We start from the raw sequence: 21,025 nt of genomic DNA, 5'->3' as shown, positions 1-21,025 counted from the left end.
CAATGTCGGTGTCAAAACCGGCGGATCTCGGGTAGGGGGTCCCGAACTGTGTGTCTAAGGCGTGGTAATAGGAGGCGGGGGACACGATGTTTACCCAGGTTCGGGCCCTCTCGATGGAGGTAATACCCTATTTCCTGCTTGATTGATCTTGATGATAGGAATATTACAAGAGTTGATCTACCATGAGATCGTAGAGGCTAAACCCTAGAAGCTAGCCTATGGTATGATTGTTGTTGTCCTACGGACTAAACCCTCCGGTTTATATAGACACCGGAGGGGGCTAGGGTTACACAGAGTCGGTTACAAGGGAGGAGATCTGCATATCCGTATTGCCAAGCTTGCCTTCCACGCCAAGGAGAGTCCCATCCGTACACGGGACGAAGTCTTCAATCTTGTATCTTCATGGGACAATTGCATTTTTACCCCTAGTTGGTTCCTACCCACGGGTTTTGCCCTTAATTTTCGAGCTTGCTCAGTTTTGCCCTTACTTTTTCCATGGAGGTCCCTCGAATGCCCTTTGACCGTTTGACCAAAACTTTGAAAATTCATAACTAATTCATACAAACTCAGAAAAATGCAAATAAGATATCAAAATGTTCAGATAAACATTACCTTTACAGGCATATCATTTGCATTCAGGACAAAAGCATTGTTTAAACTACCCGAGGTAATTAATTTTATTAACATTATTAAAAATAAATAGGTATAAACAATATTTTTTTCATCAATAAAAATTACATGCAAATGTAGGTGATGTTTTTTGAACATCCTGATAACTTATTTGCATTTTTCTTAGTTTTTATCACCTTGTTACGAATGTTCTAACGACTTTGAACATTATTTGGAAACTTCATAACAAGTTGATACGAACTCAGGAAAATGCAAATAAGGTATCAGGATGTTCAGAAAACATCACCTACATTTGCATATAATTTTTATTCAAGAAAAATATTGTTTATAACTATTTATTTTTAATAATGTTAATAACATTAATTACCTCGGGTAGTTTAAACGATGCTTTTGTCCTGAATGCAAATGATATGCCCGTAAAGGTAATGTTTATATGAACATTTTGATATATTATTTGCATTTTTCAAAGTTCATATGATTTAGTTATGAATTTTCAAATTTTTGGTCAAATGGTCAAAGGGCATTCGAGGGACCTCGATGGAAAAAGTAAGGGTAAAACTGAGAAAGCCCGAAAAGTAAGGGCAAAACCCGTGGGTAGGAACCAACTAGGGGTAAAAATGCAATTGTCCCTATCTTCATAGTCCAATAGTCCGACCAAAGGATATAGTCCGGCTGTCCGGAGACCCCCTAATCCAGGACTCCCTCAGCTGGCCCTCCCCTTTTTCCCTCCCTAGGGCTGTCCAACTAAGGGAGGAGGCGCGCCAACCCCCTTGTGGGCTGGTCTGTCCCCTCCTTTGGCCCATAAGGCCCATAACTTGCTGGGGGGTGCCCGAAACCCCTTCTGGTGACCCGATTCCTTCCCAGTACGTCCTGAAACACTTTCGGTGTCCAAATACCATCGTCCTATATATCAATATTTACCTCTTGACCATTTCGAGACTTTATCGGTCAAACCGTTATGACAACATACGCAATTCCCTTTGTCCATCGGTATGTTACTTGCCCGAGATTCGATCGTCGGTATCTTCATACCTAGTTTAATCTCATTACCGGCAAGTCTCTTTACTCATTCCATAATACATCACCTCGTGACTAACTCCTTAGTCGTTTGCTTACAAGCTTATGATGTGTATTACCGAGAGGGCCCAGAGATACCTCTCCGATACTCAGAGTGACAAATCCTAATCTCGATCTATGCCAACCCAACAAACACCTTCAGAAATACCTGTAGAGCATCTTTATAATCACCCAGTTATGTTGTGACGTTTGATAGCACACAAGGTATCCCTCCGGTATCCGGGAGTTTCATAATCTCATAGTCAAAGGAACATGTATTTGACATGAAGAAAGCAATAGCAATAAACTGAACGATCATTATGATAAGCTAACAGATGGGTCTTGTCCATCACATCATTCTCCTAATGATGTGACCCCATTATGAAATGACAACACATGTCCATGGTTAGGAAACCTTAACCTTATTTGATCAACGAGCTAGTCTGGTAGAGTCTCACTAGGGACACGATATTTGTTTATGTATTCAAACATGTATTTAAGTTTCCGATCAATTCAACTGTAGCATGAATAATAAACCTTTATCATGAATAAGGAAATATAAAATAACAACTTTATTATTACCTCTAGGGCATATTTCCTTCATCCCATGGTAGCGCCGAAGCCATCCATGCCTTCCATGGTGCTCCGAAGCCACCCATGCCCCTCGTCAGTGCTCCATGCCTCCCATGCCTCCTCCGAAGCCATCCATGCCTCCCATGGTAGCTCCTATGCCTTCCATGGTCATAGCTCTTTTTTGGATCAAGACTTCTTCACAGGAAAGATTGACGCACTCCTTTTGCCTATCATCGAGGGTAGATGTGTCCATGAAGAAGAAGTACTTCTACCATTCCAACAATCTAGATCGCTCTTCCATGGCCACCTTCTTCTCCTCCAATGCCACATTCCTCTCCTCGGTCACCACCCTCCTCTCCTCGGCCGTCACCCTTCTCTCCTTGGCCGCCAGCCTCCTCTCCTCGGCCACCGCATCTTGGCTCCTTGTTATCAAAGTAATCAATGTGTTCATGCGATTGAGGTTTCCACTAATATTTTTTAGGACTTCATTGGACTTATGCAACCCAACCATGTTCTTCTGCATATCACCTAATTTGTCTAATATTTGAATCGCTTCGTGAGTAAAAGAAATTCCTTTTGGTGGTGGTGGAAACCCTAACATTCCCTCTATTATTTCATAGGCAGTATTGGCATCACATTCAATAAAATTCCCTTTTGCAGCAAAATCCAAGAGTTGTTTATGAAACATAGTTAATCCCACATAAAAATTACGAAGAAATTTTTGATGTCCCGTTTTATATTGCAAACACGGTAAGATTCCATTAATCTACACCAGGCATCTTTTAAATTTTCTCCTTGTTTCTGCTTGAAGCATAGAACTTCAAAATCCGGTGTCAAAGGAGGAGTAGTTATGCGACATAATGACGAGGCAAGCGGAAAAGGATCAAACAAGAAACACGTAAAAAAAAATATTTTTGTATTTTTGCAAAAACTTGTAAGAAGTGGAGGAGATGAAAATGAGAGGCAAATGAAAAATAAAGCAATTGCAAGGAGATGTTAGTTTATGTGTACGTACTTGGTAGATGTTGATGATGTCTCACTCGCAACGGCGCCATAAATTCTTCCTGATTGCTTGTATCTGCGTTGGTATTTCCCCGAAGAGGAGAGGATGATGAACCACATCAACGGTAAGTATTTCCCTCAGTTATGAAACCAAGGTTATCAATTCAGTAGGAGAACCAAGCAACACTATGTAAACAGCACCTGCACACAAACAACAAAAACTTGCAACCCAATGTGTAAGAGGGGTTGTCAATCCCTCCTCGGTATTGAGATAGATTAAATTGTATGAGATTTGAAAAATAGATCTAACTAAAACACAATAAAAGAAAGAAAGAAAGAAAAAGTGCAGCAAGGTATTTTTGTTTCAATATGATAGGAAATAGACCCGGGGGCCGTAGTTTTCACTAGAGGCTTCTCTTAAAAAGTAGCATATGGTGGGTAAACAAATTACTGTTGGGCAAGTGATAGAAAAGCGAATAATTATGATGTTCTCCAAGGCAATGGTTACGTATATAGGCATCACGTCCAAGATTAGTAGACCGAGTCCTACCTGCGTTTACTACTATTACTCCACACATTGACCACTATCCAACATGGAAAAATGGAGTAATGCAATAAGAACAATGACATGATGTAGACAAGATAAACTCACGTATGAATCAACCCCATCTTGTTACCCTTAATAGCAATGATACATGTGTGTCATGTCTTTTTCTGTCAGTGACATTGAGCACTGCAAGATCGAACCCATCACAAAGCACCTCTTCCCATGGCAAGAAAAATCAATCTAGTTGGCCAAACCAAATCAAGATTTCGGAGAAGAAATACGAGGCTATAAAAATCATGCATATAAGATTTCAGCAAAGACTCAAATAATATTCATGAATAGAACTGATCATAAACCCACAATTCTTTGGATCCCAACAAACACCCCGCAAAAAGTCATTACATCAAATAGATCCCCAAGAACATCGAGGAGAACATTGTATTGAAAATAAAACAGAGAGAAGAAGCCATCTAGCTACTAGCTACGAACCCGTAAGTCTGTGTTAACTACTCACGCATCATCGGAGGGGCAAGGGTGATGATGAAGAACCACTCCGTGATCGTAGCCCCCTCCGGTAGAGTGCTGGAAAAGGCCTCTAAATTGGATCTCGTGGTTCTGAAACTTGCGGTGGCTGAAAACGTACTTCGTCAACTCCCCTAGGTTTTGGCGATTTTAGAGTATTTTATAGAGGTGAAAGTTGGTGGAGAAGCTTCCCGTGGGCTCCACTACCCACCAGGGCGTGCTTGGACCCCTGGCACGCCCTGGTGCCTAGTGGGCCCCACGGGCCTCCTCGCGAGTGCTCCTTTGGCTCCCTGGGTGTCTTCTGGGCAGAAACAAATCTCCAAAATGTTTTGCTGCATTAGGACTTCGTTTGGTATTGATATTTTGCAAAGTAAAAAACAAGCAAAAACAGCAACTGGCACTGGGCACGATGTTAATAGGTTATTTGATGACCCACAAGTATAGGGGATCTATCGTAGTCCTTTCGATAAGTAAGAGTGTCAAACCCAACGAGGAGTAGAAGGAAATGACAAGCGGTTTTCAGCAAGGTATTCTCTACAAACACTAAAATTACCGGTAATAGATAGTTTTGTGATAAGATAATTCGTAACGGGTAACAAGTAAGAAAAGTAACTAAGGTGCACCAAGGTGGCCCAATCCTTTTTGTAGCGAAGGACAAGCCGGGACGAACTCTTATATCAAGCAAAGCGCTCCGGAGGGCACATGGGAATTATTGTCAAGTTAGTTTTCATCATGCTCATATGATTCACGTTCGTTACTTTGATAGTTTGATATGTGGGTGGACCGGTGCTTGGGTGTCGCCCTTCCTTGGACAAGCCTCCCACTTATGATTAACCCCTCTCGCAAGCATCCGCAACTATGAAAGAAGAATTAAGATAAATCTAACCATAGCATGAAACATATGGATCCAAATCAGCCCCTTACAAAGCAACACATAAACTAGGGTTTAAGCTTCTGTCACTCTAGCAACCCATCATCTACTTACTACTTCCCAATGCCTTCCCCTAGGCCCAAATCATGGTAAAGTGTCATGTAGTCGACGTTCACATAACACCACTAGAGGAAAGACAACATACATCCCATTAAAATATTGAACGAATACCAAATTCACATGATTACTTATAACAAGACTTCTCCCATGTCCTCAAGAACAAACGTAACTACTCATAAAGCATATTCATGTTCAAAATCAGAGGAGTATAAATTATCATTAAGGATCTGAACATATGATCGTCCACCGAATAAACCAACTAGCATCAACTACAAGGAGTAATCAACACTACTAGCAACCCACCGGTACCAATTTGAGGTTTTCAGACAAAGATCGGATACAAGAGATGAACTAGGGTTTGAGAGGAGATGGTGCTGGTGAAGATGTTGATGGAGATTGACCCCCTCTCGATGAGAGGATCATTGGTGATGACGATGGCTTCAATTTCCCCCTCCCAGAGGGAAGTTTCCTCGGCAGAACAGCTCCGCCGGAGCCCTAGATTGGTTCTGCCCAGGTTCCCCCTCGAGACGGTGGTGCTTCGTCCAGAAAGCTTCCTTCAGATTTTTTTTCCAGGTCAAAACACACCATATAGCAGAAGATGGGCATCGGGGGCCTGCCAGGTGGCCCACAAGGCAGGGGGGCTCGCCAGGGGGGTAGGGCGCGCCCTCCACCCTTGTGGATGGCTGGTGGGCCCCCTTTGGTGCTTTCTTTGTGCAATATTTTTTATTAATTCCAAAATGACTCTCCGTGAAGTTTCAGGACTGTTGGAGTTGTGCAGAATAGGTCTCTAATATTTGCTCCTTTTCTAGCCCAGAATTCCAGCTGCCGGCATTCTCCCTCTTCATGTAAACCTTGTAAAATAAGAGAGAAAATGCATAAGTATTGTGCTATAATGTGTAATAACAGCCCATAATGCAATAAATATCGATATAAAAGCATGATGCAAAATGGACGTATCAACTCCCCCAAGCTTAGACCTCGCTTGTCCTCAAGCGAAAGCCGAAATCGAAAAATATGTCCACATGTTTAGAGATAGAAGTGTCGATAAAATAAAATACGGATATGAGGGCATCATGATCATCTTTAGAATAGCAACTTATAATGTCATATAATTTCTTATGCCAAAGTAACAATTCATTCACAAAGTAAAGTATGAATCAAAAACTTCATTGAAAACTAACAAACTATGATCTCAGTCACTGAAGCAATTGCAATTTATCATAAGATTGGAAAGAGTCAATTCAAGAGCTTTTCAGCAAGTCCACATACTCAACTATCATTTAGTCTTTCACAATTGCTAACACTCACGTGATACTTATGGGTTCAAAGCTTCAATCAGACACAAAGAAAGATAGGGACTTATAGTTTCGCCTCCCAACCTTTTACCTCAAGGGTAATGTCAATAGTAATACTTTATGATAACCTACATCCGAGTGGATATATATATCTGGATCTCTCCAACACATAGTGCTTGCCAAAGGAAAAAGTGTAAAAAGGAAAGGTGAAGATCACCATGACTCTTGTATAAGGGTAGAAGATAAAAGTAAAAGATAGGCCCTTTGCAGAGGGAAGCAGAGGTTGTCATGCGCTTTTATGGTTGGATGCACAAAATCTTAATGCAAAAGAACGTCACTTTATATTGCTGCTTGTGATAAAGACCTTCATTATGCAGTCTGTCGCTTTTATTTCTTCCATATCACAGGTTCGTATAAAGCTTATTTCCTTCACACTAATAGATCATACATATTTAAAGAGCAATTTTTATTGCTTGCACCGATGACAACTTACTTGAAGGATCTTACTTAATCCATAGGTAGGTATGGTGGACTCTCATGGCAAAATTGGTTTAAGGGATGTTTGGAAGCACAAGTAGTATGTTTACTTGGTGCAAATGATTTGGCTAGCATAAGAGGGAAAAGCAAGCTCAACATGTTGGAGGATCCAAGATAATATAACTTCTATTCGGATATAGGAAAACATAACTCATTATGTTGTCTTCCTTGTCCAACATCAGCCTTTTAGCATGTCATATTTTAATGAGTGCTCATAATTACAAAATATGTCCAAGATAGCATATTTATATGTCAAGCCTCTCTTTCTTTGTTACTTCCTATTAATTGCAACTGACCAAAACTAAGTTTGTCAACTCTCAACAAATTTTATTCATCATACTCTTCATATGTGAAGTCATTACTCTCCATAAGATCATTATACGATCTTTTTATTTCTTTTTATTATTTCTTTTATAATATTCCCTCAAGATTATAGCAAGATAGCAAAGCCCTCAACTCAAAACTACTCTTTATTATATATAGCTCACAGACTCGATTACAAAGATAGATCTCAAAACAAAACTCAAAGCTAGATCATACTAAAATATTTATTCTACTAGATCAAGATATAACCAAAAGGATCGAACTAAGAAAAACGATAAAGGTAAAGGTGTGATGGTGATACGATACCGGGGCACCTCCCCCAAGCTTGGCAGTTGCCAAGGGAGTGCCCATACCCATGTATTTATGTCTCTTTCTTCAGAGGTGGTGATGTGATATTCTTGGAGATGATGCCCCTTAGGATGCGATTCTCCTCCTCGAGCCTATTATTTTGCTTCTTAAGATCCATTACTTCCTTGTGAAGTTTACTCGTGATGGCTAGAGCTCCATTCACCCATGGATGTTTCATATCCGCGGGAGAAAAAGCAACACTCTTTTTCATATTTTCATAAGAGAGAGATCTAGCATTGGGAGGAATGACCGAATTGGGTATTGCTGAGCTCTGAAGTTCCTCCACAATGAATCTAGTTTGAAGATGAGAGGTAACTTCTTGATCCTCCTCCATGGCATCCACCCTTTTCAAGTCAGCCTCCATCTCTTCCTCCGTTGATTGCCCGAAGTGGTCAGCTTCGCTATATGCTCTTGGGCCCGGTGTCGGGTGAGATACACGACTCTCCCCGACCGACTATTGCGAAGACATCTTGCTCTAAATCTGCTGCAGAAACAACTCATAGCAAAAATAGGAGATATTGCTATGGTGCGGTGGCCAAAACCTTTGGGAGATTATATAATGATTTTTACTGACCAAAAGAAGTATTGTGCAAGAAAACGCAGTCCGGAGGGCACAAGGTGGCCACAAGGCAGGGGGCCCGCCCAGGGGGGTAGGGCGCGCCCTCCACCCTTGTGGTCTCCTCGTGTCTCTTTCAGACTACTTTTAATTTTCCTAATTTTTTAAATATTCCAAAACAGAGAAAAATTGCCATTGGAAATGTTTTGGAGTCGGTTTACTTACCGTACCACATACCTATTCCTTTCGAAGTCAGAAACGTTCTGGAAAGTATCCCTTATGTACTCCTCCAGTGTTACGGTATTAATAATATTTGTTTCAACATTTATTGGAGTACCTAAAATATAATGTTTGATTCTTTGACTGTTTACCACCTTCGGATTTGTGCCTTCGGCGTTGTTGATCTTGATGGCACCGGAACGATACACTTCCTCAATAATGTAAGGACCTTTCCATTTATAGAGAAGCTTTCCTGCAAAAATATTAAACGAGAGTTGTATAGCAAAACATGATCACCTACATTAAACTCACGCTTTTGTATCCTTTTGTCATGCCATTTTTTAACTTTTTCTTTAAACAACTTGGCATTCTCATAGGCTTGGGTTCTCCATTCATCAAGCGAGCTTATGTCAAATAACCTCGTCTCACCGGCAAGTTTGAAATCATAGTTGACCTCTTTGATTGCCCAATAAGCTTTATGATATAGTTCAAGAGGTAAGTCACAAGCCTTTCCATAAACCATTGTATAAGGAGACATACCCATAGGGTTTTTATAAGCAGTTCTATAAGCCCATAATGCATCATCAAGTTTCTTAGACCAATTCTTTCTAGATCTATTAACAGTCTTTTGCAAAATCAATTTAATCTCTCTATTGCTTAATTCTACTTGACCACTAGACTGAGGATGATATGGAGATGCAATTCTATCGTTAACATCATACTTAGCAAGCAATTTACGGAAAGCACCATGAATAAAATGTGAACCACCATCAGTCATTAAATATCTAGGGACTCCAAACCTTGGAAAAATAACTTCTTTAAGCATCTTAATAGAAGTGTTATGATCAGCACTACTAGTTGGAATAGCTTCTACCCACTTAGTAACGTAATCAACAACAACTAAAATATGTGTATACCCGTTGGAGGAAAGAAAAGGTCCCATATAATCAAAACCCCAAACATCAAAAGGTTCAATAACGAGTGAATAATTCATAGGCATTTCCCGATGTCTACTAATATTACCAATTCTTTGACATTCATCACAAGACAAGACAAACTTACGAGCATCCTTGAAGAGAGTAGGCCAATAAAAACCAGATTGCAATACCTTGTGTGTAGTTCTATCTCTAGCATGGTGTCCTCCGTAGGCCTCGGAGTGGCACTTACGTAGGATCTATTCATGTTCATGCTCAGGTACACAACATCTAATAACACCATCCACTCCTTCTTTATAAAGATGTGGGTCATCCCAAAAGTATTGTCTTAAATAATAGAATTTTGTTTCTTTTGCTGGTATGTGAAACTAGGTGGTATAAATTTAGCAAAAATGTAATTAGCATAATCAACATACCATGGAGTATTATGAGAAGCATTTATGACAGCTAGTTGCTCGTCAGGAAAGCTATCGTCAATAGGCAGTAGGTCATCAAGAACATTTTCTAACCTAGACAAGTTGTCTGCAACGGGGTTCTCAGCTCCCTTTCTATCAATAATATGCAAATCAAATTCTTGCAGCAAGAGAACCCATCTAATAAGTCTAGGTTTAGCATCTTTCTTTTCCTTAAGATATTTAATAGCAGCATGATCAGTGTGAACAATTACTTTGGAATCAACAATATAAGATCTAAACTTATCACAAGCAAAAACAACTGCTAAAAATTTGTTTTTAGTAGTATCATAATTTCTCTAGGCACTGTCTAGAGTTTTACTAGCATAATGAATAACATTTAATTTCTTATCAACTCTTTGCCCTAGAACAGCAGCAATATCATAATCACTAGCATCGCACATAATTTCAAAGGGTAAATTCCAATCACGCGGTTGAACAATAGGTGCAGAAATCAAGGCTTTCTTAAGTATCTCAAATGCTTCTACACAATCATCATCAAAAACAAAAGGAACATCTTTTTGCAAGAGATTAGTGAGAGACCTATAAATTTTAGAGAAGTCTTTAATAACCCACCTATAGAAACCAGCATGACCAAGGAAACTTCTTATACCTTTGATATCTTTAGGACACACCATCTTTTCAATAGCATCTACTTTAGCTTTATCAACTTCAATACCTCTTTCAGAAATTTTATTCCCCAAGACAATACCTTCATTAACCATAAAGTGGCACTTCTCCAAATTCAAGACGAGATTAGTTTCTTCACATCTCTGCAAAACTCAATCAAGGTTGCTTAAGCAATCATCAAAAGAAGTTTCGTAGATGGAGAAATCATCCATGAAAACCTCAACAATCTTTTCACAATAATCAGAGAATATAGCAGTCATACATCTTTGAAAGGTAGTAGGTGCATTGCATAAACCAAAAGGCATACATCTATGTGACAGCCTGGTTTTTGCCCTCTTTTATTTGCCTGACTTTCATTTGAATTTATTTTGAAATTTGGAGTTTTTGAATCTTTTCATGTGGACTTAAACACTTGGGTACCCTTGTCTTTCACCCAAGTGCCTCATATCCATCTATAATCATCATTTCCTCTCCGGTTCATCTCATAATAATATTTGGAATATATTTTTTAATGAAAAATATTCATTTTCCTCTCTAAAACCCTAGCTAGATCAATGTGCTCCAAAGCAACCCCAATTTTTCTTGCCCACAAAAATCTGAGAAAATTCACAAATATTCTTTGAACCCTAGGGCACCTTCCTGAGCAAAAATATTGCACCACTTTTTGGAATATTTTTGCTACAGAAAATATTTTCAGTTCTGGACAGAAATGGTGGTTTCTACAACAACTACCATTTTACTTGCTCTATTGGGGCTGAATTTTCTTGTGCATCACCACCTTAGTAGATGATTGCTAGCCTCCAAAGCACAGCCCCCAATTCCCAGCCGTTTGACCTCAGTAAACTCTCAAAGTTACTGATCAGAAACATACTTGGCTTGTAAAATCTTTTCTAATGCATCTGGATCCAAACAGAAGTGTGTTAACCTCTAAAATTACCACGGACTACATGCCAGACATGAAGTTTGGGCTTAGGTCGGCCTGAGGTCAGAGTTCACACGGTGACCACGTTCGTCCAGGCGTGCTGGCATGCGGCCAACGCGCTCTGTTGATCGTGTGCTCGTTTCCCCGCCTGCCTAAGCGTGCCAAACCTCGCCACCATCTTCGTCTCAACCCTCTTAACTCCCCCTGGCACTCGCCGACACCGGAGCTCGCAGCAGCGAGCACGGGCACGGTCCGGCCAACATAACAGTGCGGTGTGCACTGTGCTTGTCGCCTTCTCCTCGATCCTGTGCTCGTCCCCGTTCGTCTACAGTCCCCGCGTGAGCTGCCTCGCCTTCTATACCCTCTCACTACCGCTGCTCATCGCCGGGCGCAGTGTCCAGGTGTTGACGACGGAGCCCGATCCCCCCCTCGCTGCTTGCCTATAAATAGAGCCACCCCCAGCCTCCTCGAGCATCATCCTCCACTCCCACACACCCCAAAACATCATAGAAAACCGTAGCCCGACCGGGCAGGCCGCGGGCCGCCGTCCCCGAGCTTGAGCTCGCCGGTGATCCCCTCGGGTCGTCGCGCTAGCTCCAGCCCCTCCCAGGCCTGGGCGACCCTTCCAGGGCCTCCGCCACTCTTCGGTGAAGCTGTTTCGTCCACTTGGAGCCTCTGGAGTCGTCGCGGTTCACCGTCGTGTTCGTCTCTGGCGACCACCGCTCTCCGCGTCCACTTGCGAGGTCAATTCCGACGCCATCTGACCACCCCTAGCTATGCTACGGGTACGGGCAGGTGCGCCTCCATCCCCTCTCTCGATCCCTTCCTCTCGTTTTGGCCAAGGAGCCCTCGTCGCCGGCGTGAGCTCCGGCGAAGCCGCGACCTCCTCTGTTTCTTTATCCCTCTCCCCGTCACCTAACTAGCGGGGCCCGCTAGTCAGCCACTATGTACGCGCGTGAAGCGGTACGAGTGGTGGCGCCCCGAGGCTTTACGCCTTCGACGTCACCCGCCCTAGTTTGTTTTATTTAACTTCAAATTCATATATATTCCAGAGAGCTTCAAACAGCTATAACTCTTCAACCATAAGTCCAAATGAATTGTTTCTTTTTGCATTGTGTTCTTTGCAAAGAAATCTAGCACCCCTCCATAAATGAGATTTTTCTGTGCTGTCTAGATTTTCTGGTGATTTTCAGAAGGGTTCTTGATATGTGTTTAAAAACATTTTCAGAGGGTGAGGCTTGTCTTGAGGATCACCAGAAGGCTTGTGAACCTCATCTGCACTAAGGCAAGCCACATCAACATTTTCATGGTGCCATTTCAATATCTATGATTTTCTTACTTGAATGAAAGATTTAATCCATGCATTTAATAACGATGATGTTATTTATATTCTGTTAAGAACTTGTTTTAGTTAATATGCTTGATTTACAGAATGTTTGAAACTAACTTAGTTGGTAAAGAGACTAGGATTTATTTGTGGCGATGAAAGAATAATATTGTTATGCATATGAGTAATTACTTGAAGTTATTTTCTTGCATGAGTAAAATAATAAAATTTGCTAGAAAATATTTTGTTTAAAGCGAGGTTTAACCTAACCAGAAAAGTGGCATGAGTTATTGATGTTTATGTTTAGTGTGAATATAGTTGACTCAGTCATTTCCGTTAATATGTGATGCATATGTAGGGTTGCATTTTCATGGCATGCCATGACACCGGTCGTTTTTACTTTAAGTTGAACCTGAATATAACTCAACTTGAATATATCATTGGCCGGGTCATGGTGCCACTGAATCGACGCAGTGCAACCACATTTGCCTTTATGGGAAGGCCTTGATTCGGTCCGTTGTCATGCCTCTGGTCGGTGCCTCCAACTAGGGAAGGTTATGGGCATGCTTACCCTGGCCCGGTAAGCAGACATAACCTTGTGTGCCCGTTGTTGAGATTATGGTACCGGGTCCCCTTGTGGGATCGTTTTGGCCACGACGGTGGTCATTGTGTCTTTGGTAGACACGGGGCCACCCAGGACTAGCCCGGTGGGGATTGAGTCGGAGTGGCCGGGAGAGTGTCATGGCAATGGAGGGGTTTTGTCGCAATGTCGTTGGTCCACCCGAATGGGAGTACGAGGCCATGGGTTCCGTGGCGTGGGTACAATGTGCTACCTCTGCAGAGTGTAATAATCTGTCATGCCCGAGTCCACGGTGACGGACACGCTCGTAGTAAGTCACACCATGGGTCAACGTTTAATAAATTTTGCACACTAAGTTATGAACTTTGCACTATTGATGATGGTGGGAAGGCCATCGAGATGTTCGATACCAAGTATTGGTCGTGTCTGTGATCGCCGTAAGGATCATGGGATACCCCTAGTCGAGACCACGATGGTGGTACGTGTGTGATCCAAGAACGATCACGGTTGGTAAGCCAGTCCCGAGGGACTTTTATCGCCAGAGCATAATCACATCATGTTGGAACATTATTGCATCATTAATTGGTTAATTATCATGATATTGTTTGTCATTATGATTATGCCTGTTGTGAGCTTGCAAGTATATTCCATGTACTGACCTGGCGTGTCATGCCAGATTTCAGGAAAGTCTCGTTGGAAGGGAGTGCTGCTCGAGTCTAGATCGTGTCCACATCGGTGTCCCTGTGCTATGGAGTTTCCAATATGATATTGTTCCGCTGCCGCGTAGTTGTTATGATCGAGGCCCCTTTTTTGTTCACTAAATAATGTACATATTGTTCAGCCGCACCGTGTGTGCCACTTGGCCTTGACACCTGTTGTAATATAAACTATGATCCGCTAGCATCAATAAAGCGGTTGTTTTCTGTACCAAGATGTTGTGTGTTGCCAGAAGACATGGTCTCTGGGCTGGCAATGCATGGTAAACCGGTTGCTCTGAGCCGGGGTGCCACAACGCTTGGTATCATAGTTGTGCTGACTGTAGGACACGCTAGACTTCGACATGTTAACTGGACGTTAGATACGAGTCTAAGTTGAGTGTCGGTAGCATTTATAGCTGGTTGTTGCATTGCATGCACTTGTTTTATTTTTGTGCTAACCTGCTAATGGTTGTGAGTGTAGATGGCTCCGGTGCCATATCCGTGCCAGTTGCAGCTGATGCCGTACACGTCACCGCACCTCCTTCGCAATGTGTGGCGTCGGCTGTATCCTCTCGGTGACGACCCAGTTTATCGTTTGTACCGGGAGCGTCTAGCAGACTTAGTGTATGAGTATCACGCCGTGGTTACTCTGCGCACCAGTTTCGATTCCAGCACTTACACTCGTACCTCTCGGAGCAGTTACGCTTCTACCGCTTCTCAGGCTGTCCAGTTTGCTGCATTCGAGGTCCTTGTCGAGCTTCGCTACAACAAGGTCCGGATGCAGAACCACCCAGGTTTCTACTACTATCCTTCTCTGCACAACAATGGTCGTGTCCGTTTCCCTATCATTGATCCGGAGTCTGATAGAGTTGCTAGCCACCTTGCACGTTATATCACTTCTAGCTATATGATGATCCACGAGCTGGCTTGAGAGCTGACTCGTGCTCGTACTGCTTTAGCCTGTACTAGATCTGTCATTACTCCATCCTCTCTGGGATTAACTCCGTATATTCCAGCCAGTTCTAGTTCCCCTATTTTGCCGGTTACTCCTCCGAGTATCTTGGGCGCCTCGACCGTAAATCCTCTCAGTGCTCGAGTTGAGTGGGTTTCACTTCTCACTACTCTTGTAGCCTCGATGCTTCACCCTACCCCTGCCCCTGAGGGAGAGCCCTCGAGGCAGTGCTGTCGTGTTACCTTTAACACAGAGGTTTCCGTTAACCTTGTCAGTTCAGGATCTGAGTCCGCTTCAGGAGAGGACACCGCAGCACCAGCAGAGCAGTAGAGCCCCTGAGTATCCGCAGTGATCGAGATGAAGTCCAGAGATAGTAGTACGAGTCATGATGTTTTGTTGCCTGTATGAGAGTAGTTGAACCTGGCATGTTGGTTATCTTTCATGTATGAGTCTATGTATAATTATGTTGGAACTCTATTTTATTCGCCGTGTTTTCTTCGTCATTTCGACTTTCTAGGGCTTTTGTTGCTAGCTTTTCCCCAACTTATTTTGAATGTTTCTCATCTCGGTTGCGTTGCTTTGGGAAAAATCATAATAGGATGCCGCGGGGAGGCAGCAGTAGCAACGTTCGCGAGGGTACCCCTGTTCATCGTTTCGCACGACAGGCAGGATACTCCCCCGAACCGTACGTTCCACCACCGCCTCCACCGCCAAATCCGCCCTCCACTGAGCAAATTCTGCGTATGTTTGAGGAAAGAAGGAACAATGATCTGATTGAAGTATTAAGAAGTGTGCAAGCTATGGTTGGACATAATGGAAATCAAAACAGTCATTACTCCAAGCTGTCAGATTTTCAGAGGACCCAACCCCCCAGTTTCAGTCAGGTTGGTGATCCATTGGATGCAGACGATTGGTTGCGTACCATTGAGAAAAAGCTTGAGATTGCTCGTACTGAAGAAAATGGTGAAGTTCCATTTGCAACTCATTATCTTGAAGGCGCTGCTGCCATATGGTGGGAAAATGCAAAAGCCATGTGGCTTGCTGATGAAGAAATCACCTGGTCAAAATTCAAGGATCAGTTCCGGAAATATCATATCCCTACTGGAACTATGAAGACTAAGCAGCGAGAATTTCTCGCACTCATCCAAGGAAATCAGTCTGTGGGGGAATATTTGCAACAATTCAATCATCTGGCCTGTTACTCCCTTTATGATGTGGCCACCGAAGAAAGAAAGATTGACAGATTTCTTGGTGGATTAAATCCACACCTCCGGTGTACTCTCAGTATGTTTGATTTCCCAGATTTCCAAACTCTGGTGAACAAGGCTTTCATTGCTGAAAGGGATTACAAGCTTGTATCAGATAATAGGCCTGCTAACAACGACCACAAGCGCAAATTTGAGCCAAAGAAGGATGGACAACCAATGCAAAAGGCTCATACCTGGCAGCAGACTCAGGTGGAATACAAGCCCAATTGGCAACATAATGTTAACAAGACCACCACCCAAGTCAAGAATGTCGTGACCAACCCAGTGCATGCGGAGCATCAGCGCAACAATTCTTGCTTCAGTTGTGGGCAAAACGGACATTATGCCAGACAGTGCCCCAAGAACAGCAAGGCGAATGCCCTATTTAGGCCACAAGTCAACTTTATGGGGTCATGCCCGAACCAACAAAACTTTACTGGGCACGTACATCACCTCTCCGCCGATGAAGCCCAAGAGGACCCCGAAGTCGTCATTGGTTTGTTTTCTGTTAATAGCATACCTGCAGTAATTTTATTTGACTCTGGGCTTCCCACTCTTTTATTTCTCAGAGTTTTGTTTCCCAAAACAAATTTCCTTGTTCGCTTTTGTGCAAAAATATGCTGGTACAAACCTCGGGATCCTTAATCAAGAGCAATCTGGTCTTTCGTAATCTGGAAATCAATATCAACGGAGTCTATTTTCCAACTTCTTTGATAATGATTGAGTCTGATAAGTTGGATGTTATCTTGGGTACGAATTGGCTGACTCAATATCAAGTTTGCATAAATTGCGTGACCCGAGAAGTCACTTTGACCAGTCAGAATGGGTAGACTACAAAATTCTATGCTCGCAAAAGGATACCCAAGAAAGAAATGGTCTTCACCGCGATGACTGGTGAATTGGAATTAATTCCTATGGTCAGCGAGTATCCTGATGTATTTCTAGAAGAACTTCCAGACATGCCACCAGATCGAGAGCTTGAGTTTGCAATAGATCTTGTGCCCGGAACCGCACCGTTATACAAGAAGTATTACCGGATGCCCTCATTAGAATTAGTGGAGCTAAAGAAACAGCTTGATGAACTGCTCCAGAAAGGATATATCCGTCCCAGCTCTTCACCATGGGGATCACCTGCTATTTTCGTGCACAAAAAGGATGGCGGCCTCCGCATGTGTGTGGATTACCGTCAGCTGAATGAGGTCACCATCAAATATAAATATCCGCTGCCAAGGATTGATGATCTATTTGATCAGCTCAGTGGGGCCAAAGTATTATTCAAGATTGTTCTAAGGACATGATATCATCAACTCAAGATTAAAAAGGAAGATATTCCTAAGACCGCATTAACTACTCGGTACGGTCTTTACGAATATACAGTTATGTCCTTTGGTCTCACCAATGCCCCTGCTTTCTTCATGCATATGATGAACAAAGTGTTCATGGACTTCCTCGGTAAGTTCATGGTAGTCTTCATCGATGACATACTCATTTACTCCAAGAGTGAAGAAGATCACAAGGATCACCTCTGAGCAGTGCTACAACGACTCCGTGACCATCAGCTATACGCCAAATTCAGTAAATGCGAGTTTTGGATCACGCAAGTTGGGTTTCTCGGACATGTACTATCCGCCGAAGGTATAGCCGTGGACCCGAGCAAAGTAAGGGATGCGCTTGATTGGTTGCCACCCACAACCGTAACATAGATCCGGAGTTTCCTTGGTTTAGCTGGATATTATCGGCATTTCATTGAAGGATTTTCCAAGATTGCTAAACCCATGACGGAGATGCTAAAAAAGGATAAGAAGTTTGAATGGACTGAGGACTGTGAGAAAAGCTTCAATGAGCTAAAGATACGGCTGACGACCACACCTGTATTGACTCTTCCAGATATCTATTGCAGTTTTGATGTGTACTGTGACGCCTCCAGACAAGGACTTGGATGCGTACTTATGCAAGACGACAAGGTAGTAGCATATGCATCGCGACAGCTATGGCCCCACGAGGGAAATTATCCCACTCATGATTTGGAATTGGCCACGATGGTTCATGCTCTAAAAATTTGGAGGCACTACCTCATCGGGAAGCGGTGCCAAATTTTTACCAATCACAAAAGTCTCAAATATATATTTACTCAGCCAGATTTAAATCTCCGTCAACAAAGATGGCTTGAGTTGGTCAAGGATTATGATCTTGGAATAAATTACTACCCGGGTAAGGCCAACGTGGTTGCCGATGCACTCAGTCGAAAGCCTGTCAACCTAAATGCCATATTGAAATCCTTGCCTCCTTAACTTCAAGAGGAGATCTCTCAGCTCAACCAGGTCATAGTCGATGCTGGCCTCGCTAATATTTTGGAAGTTACCCCCACACTTGAGGAAGAAATCCGCAAGGCCCAGCCCGCTGACATCAATCTACAGAAGTGTGTCAAGAGCACGATGGCAGGACAGACTCTACATTTCTCAAAGGATAAATTCGGTACCCTCTGGTTCCGTGGAAGGATTTGTGTATCCAATCAGTCGGACTTAAAGAAGAAAATCTTGTCGGAAGCACACGAATCCTCATATTCTATTCACCCTGGAGGTACGAAAATGTATGAAGACCTTTGACAAATATTCTGGTGGGATGGAATGAAGAAAGACATTAACTATTTTGTGGCCTGTTGCGACATATGCAACAAGGTGAAGGCAGAGCATCAGAAGCCAGCCGGACTTCTCCAACCACTGCCAGTTTCGCAATGGAAATGGGATGATGTCCGCATGGATTTCATCACCGGACTGCCCAAGACTCAGCGAGGCAATGATGCAATATGGGTCATAGTGGACACTTTAACCAAGGTTTCTCACTTTATCCCGATCAGAACCACATATCGAGCAGACCAACTCGCACAGCTGTATGTATCCAGGATAGTTAGTCTGCATGGGGTACCTCAAACCATCACTTGCGACCAAGATTCACTTTTTACCTCCGCTTTTTGGTCACGTCTCCATCAAGCCTTGGGGATAGCACTGAAATACAGTACCGCTTATCATCCTCAGACAGATGGACAGACAGAGTGGGTAAACCAAATACTCGAAGATATGCTGCGAGCCTGCATCTTGGCCCAAGGATCTAAATGGGAAGAATGTCTGCCGTATGCCGAGTTCTCTTATAACAATAGCTTCTAGACCAGTCTAAAAATGTCACCGTATGAAGCTTTGTATGGCCGTAAGTGCCGCACTCCTCTAAATTGTTCACACACTGGAGATAGTCGTATCTTCGGAACAAATCTCATGATGGAAGATGAGAAGCAAGTTAAGGAGATCAGAGACAGATTGCAATTGGCCAAATCTCGATAGAAGAGTTATTATGATGCAAAGCACCGACAAATCCGTTTTGAACCCGGAGAACACGTATACCTCCAAGTCACTCCTATGAAAGGAGTCAAGAGATTCCAGACTCGTGGAAAGTTGGCACCTAGATTTATTGGTCCATTTCCAGTCATGTGCCGAGTGGGTACTGTTGCCTATCAGTTGGAACAACCCCCAGAATTGTCAGACGTGCACAACGTGTTTCATGTCTCACAGTTGAGGCGATGCATATCACCGCCTGAGAAAAGGACTGCTATGACGGGAATAGAGTTGGCAAAGGATTTAACATACGAAGAGAGGCCGGTCAAAATTTTGGATCAGATGGAAAGGGTCACTCGCAGTAAAGTGAGGAAGTTCTACAAAGTCTAGTGGGAGAATCACACCGAGTCATAATCAACTTGGGAACGAGAAGAATTTCTAAGGGCACATTATCCTGAATGGTTTTCCCAAGCAACCGAATCTCGAGGACAAGATTCATTCTAAGTGGGAGAGGTTTGTAACAGCCTGGTTTCTGCCCTCTTTTATTTGCCTGACTTTCATTTGGATTTATTTTGAAATTTTGAGTTTTTGAATCTTTTCATGTGGACTTAAACACTTGGGTACCCTTGGCTTTCACCCAAGTGCCTCATCTCCATCTCTAATCATAATTTCCTCTCTGGTTCACCTCATAATAATATTTGGAATATTTTTCTTTAATGAAAAATATTCATTTTCCTCTCTAAAACCCTAGCTAGATCAATGTGCTCCAAAGCAACCCCAATTTTTCTTGCCCACAAAAATCTGAGAAAATTCACAAATATTCTTTGAACCCTAAGGCACCTTCCTGAGCAAAAATACTGCACCACTTTTTGGAATATTTTGCTACAGAAAATATTTTCTGTTCTGGACAAAAATGGTGGTTTCTACAGCAACTACCATTTTACTTGCTCTATTGGGGCTGAATTTTCTTGTGCATCATCACCTTAGTAGATAATTGCTAGCCTCCAAAGCACAACCCCAAACTCCCAGCTGCTTCACCTCAGTAAACTCTCAAAGTTACTGATCAGAAACTTACTTGGCTTGTAAAATCTTTTCTACTGCATCTGGATCCAAACCAAAGTGTGGTAACCTCTAAAACTAGCATAGACTACATGCCAGACATGAAGTTTGGGCTTAGGTCAGCCTGAGGTCAGAGTTCATGCGGTGATCGCGTTCATCCAGGCGTGCTGGCATGCGGCCAATGCGCTCTGTGTCGCGCCCGAGCCTCTGTTGCTCGCGTGCTTGCTTCCCCGCCTACCTAAGCGTGCCAAACCTCGCCACCATCTTCGTCTCAACCCTCTTAACTCGCCCTGGCAC

This window comes from Triticum dicoccoides, chromosome 2B (assembly GCF_002162155.2).
Source record: "Triticum dicoccoides isolate Atlit2015 ecotype Zavitan chromosome 2B, WEW_v2.0, whole genome shotgun sequence".
NCBI classification, from domain to species: Eukaryota; Viridiplantae; Streptophyta; class Magnoliopsida; order Poales; family Poaceae; genus Triticum; species Triticum dicoccoides.
This window is presented reverse-complemented; position numbering follows the sequence as displayed.